This window comes from Peromyscus californicus, unplaced genomic scaffold (genome assembly GCF_007827085.1).
Source record: "Peromyscus californicus insignis strain IS unplaced genomic scaffold, ASM782708v3 Scaffold_17__1_contigs__length_78620276, whole genome shotgun sequence".
NCBI classification, from domain to species: domain Eukaryota; kingdom Metazoa; phylum Chordata; class Mammalia; order Rodentia; family Cricetidae; genus Peromyscus; species Peromyscus californicus.
Genome location: NW_026294469.1, coordinates 58,894,055 through 58,897,718, shown reverse-complemented (window position 1 = coordinate 58,897,718; position 3,664 = coordinate 58,894,055). Strand labels below are relative to the sequence as shown.

The 3,664-nt window shown below is 35.2% G+C and overlaps 1 pseudogene; it reads left to right on the top strand.

Moving 5' to 3' along the window:
- Positions 1-315: 315 nt before the first annotated feature.
- LOC128113131 (uncharacterized) lies at positions 316-454 on the top strand (annotated as a pseudogene).
- The last annotated feature ends 3,210 nt before the right edge of the window (positions 455-3,664 follow it).

Below are 3,664 nucleotides of genomic sequence, written 5' to 3'. Positions count from 1 at the left end.
AAAATGAAATGTTACATGGAATTTAGAATTTCCAAAAACTTGAAACCTCTATTCTAGATGCTTTCTCACAAGGTAAAGGGTGTTTTGATGAGATGGATGTTGATAGTAAACACATGCTTTGATAATTAATCTATAATGAAATATTGCAAAGTTTAATAGATCAGCAGAATTCAGAAGCCCAATATTTTTTGAACGACTTAGGTATCCAGTTCTAAACCACTTAATTATTAATAAATGTATTAATTTAGTGGTATGAAACTTATTAAAAATTTTCTGATTTTATGTTGAGACTAAATTTTAAAAAGTATGACTTGTATCACTTCTCGGCCTTTTGGCTAAGATCAAGTGTAAAAAGTATGACTTGTAGAGTTTTGGGATATCTATAATTGTAGACAAATACCTGTAAAGAAATATCTGAAATCTTCATGATGATTTACGGTTCATTTCCTTTTCTCAACTCCATTATCTGTGAGAGCCAGATTTGACTAATATTTGCCTCATCCAGACACCATAAAAGTTTTGCAAATACAAAGGTGATGCAAAACTTCAACTTTTTTCGTTTTGTAGGTATTAAAGATATTTTCAAAAACAGCATCACTCATCACTTTTTTCTTCGAGAATATAGTTATTGTTCATTAGAAGTTGTATCACTATGTAATAAAGAATGGATTTATTATTTTAAACAAACAAGTTATAAACGGTTTTATTTACTTTATAATATGTTGAATTGATATCTATCACCCACATACACAAGAATCCTTTGGTTCCTCAACCAATTAAAGACGTATTCTAACTCTCTTTTTCTGCCCCTCCAGCCCCAACTGCTGTCTGGGTCTTCTCCCTTCATCTCCACATCTGTCTGCGACTGACAAATCTGGCTCTTTGTTGTATGGGGGAGGACATGTCTTCAAACAGATGTCAGAAGAGGGAGACTAATGCATTTTTTATCAGTTCTTCCAATGCAGCATTGACACCAGTTCTCCAAGTACTGGAGTCCCTCCGTGGGGCACTCTTCACCCTAACATGGCTCCCTTCCTAGTCCTTAATGTTCCTTCTGTCTACTCATCCTTTACAATATACTTTTCTGCCGATTTCTCTTTCTCTATAAAGTATTTCTGACCTGTCAAGTCAGCATTTTTTTTTTTTGTTGTTGTTGTTCAGCTTTTCCTTCCTTTGAATTCTCTACCTCCTTTTAGGCCACGCATCTGCTATAGCTTTTTCCATGTGATTGATTACCTGCTGCTTAGTCATGTGATTTATCTTTTGCTGCTAAATCAGTGTAAAACACCACAACACTGTGAGTCACATAGCTTTGTCACAAAGTGGAGTATTATTTAGGTCTTAAGTTAGTTTATTTTCCATTACCTTATTGATTTTATATTTTTACCCTTACTACAATGCATACAGTTTGGTGTTTAATGATTATTGCTTGTTATTCACAAGCTACCAAGACATCTTACCTCTTCTTATGCCTAGTATGCCACTGAAAATTAAGGGATGTTTTTTGACATTTGTAGATCAATTTCTATGAAAGCAACAGAAAATACATTATTTTGTCAGTTAGAATGAACTGTTTGCATTGTCCCCCACCCTGTTGACTAGTACTGAAAAAAATCTGTCTCGATGTAATTAACATTTAATAATGAACTGAGTGTATTTACTTGCACTGGTGTATATTTCATAAATGACTATGCAACATGTAGAAGTACTACTATTCAAATACATTTTCATTATCCTAAATATAGGCTTTGGCATTGCACAATGAGTTCAATTTAAAAAAATGAATCTACTTCATGCCTTTCACATTCACATTCTATAATTAATGCTATAGCCTCTTTGGAAAGTTTCACTGAGAATCAGTTTTCCAGTGGTGAACAGTAAAAGTTTTAATACATGTATTAATTGTATTATTTAGAAATGTAAAGATAATATTGTTTAATCTGGAAACATTGTACTTTGAAACTCTATAATACTACAGTTAGCATTTTTCTCACGACCAATTTCAGATCTTCCTGGTAAATTCTTTGTGTTTTATGGCCTAACTCTAAAGTCAATTCATCTTTACTCGTTTCCTTTGTTCTAATACACTCACATGGCATGCATAAATAACTCTATCATGGCACGTCTCCATGCGTGTGGCTACTAATTATTTATAAGCACATTGTACTGCTGGTTCAAAAGCTCTCTGGAAAGTGATATGTTCATGTTTATGACTACTGATCTGTAACAGGCACTTCTAGGATAAAAAGCAAAAACATCCCATATCATGCTGAGTCAAGATCTTCAAAAAGAGACAAGGCTGTTCTTCTACACTTTTATAGCAGAGATAATGTGCACCATTTGGAGGTCAGGACCCTGAACATCTGTGGTGGCAAGTTCTTGGTGCTGCTGAGCCATGTATATGGCTGTGGGTCCCTGATCTTGGGACCAGTTGCTATGTCAGAGTTGCTATAGTTAGTATGCTTCCACTCAGCTAACTTAAGTACCCTTGCCCCTACAGCTTCATGAGATGGAAGCTTGTTTAACTTGAAGGCAGATGCCTAACTAGTCTACCTTAACATAGTCGGGCTTCTTTCAGATAAGACCAGATATGAGAAGAAAAGCCAGACCGGCATATGTACTTTCTTGTGGCCAATTTCCAGGGAGCATTCATCTCTGCAGTGCACTCCTGAATGCTGAAGTTTTAACAGTGCACCAGGAAAACATAGAGACTTAAGACTGTTAGAAACGACAGACAACGAAGAAATGATAAAAGCACAAGCAAGTAGGAAAAATAATGAAAAAAAAAACCAATGTGTTTTGGGTTGTGACAAGTTCTGGGAAGGAAATAAACAATATGTGTCATAGAAAATAGAAGATACTCTTGGGGGAGATTTTGGATTGAGTGGTGGGGGTCGGAAACCACTTCCCTGAGATGGTGACGTTGAAGCCAACATCCACAAGACAAGAAGGCCCAGCGAGGTGGAGAACAGAGTTTCAGGGAGAGACAGCTAGCTCCAGGCAAAAGTTGTAGCATGGGACGTGATTTGGCATATTTGAGACGTGCAAACAGGCCAGTGCACTTACCAAGCTGAACTCCAGTTTTCAGTTAAGTAAACGTGCTAACATTCTGGTTCCCAATGTAACAATTAGCTTTTATCATTTGAAACTATGAATATATCTATTTTCTTGCCCATAAATTAGATCATTCAACAATACATCATCATAATTTGTTGCCTGAAGATTATCATTCATAATTACTTAATGATTACTTTTATTTGATTACTCAATGAAAACATTGTAAATCTAGACCTTTAGTTTGCATAAAACTATTATGTTCTTTATTATCTTATATCACTATCCTCCCATTAAAATAATTTTCTTAACAACCAAGTCCAATCTTAGGTCAGCCTCAGTGTTGCCATGACAAATTGTCTTGTAAATTGCTACCTGTGTAATTATCTCCATAGAATGCTCACAGTTGTATGTAATATTTTACCTAAAGGATTTCTTCTTGAATGTCATGAGTTAATGATGCTTAACATGAAAGCCATGAGAAATCAATTATACAGCTTCATGTAGATAAAAAAGACACTCATCCATCTTGGATATGGACCCTGAGAATCTACTAATTAGCTTGACTCAGTGATGGTTGATGACAGTTCATAAAAGAATTCAAATGTTT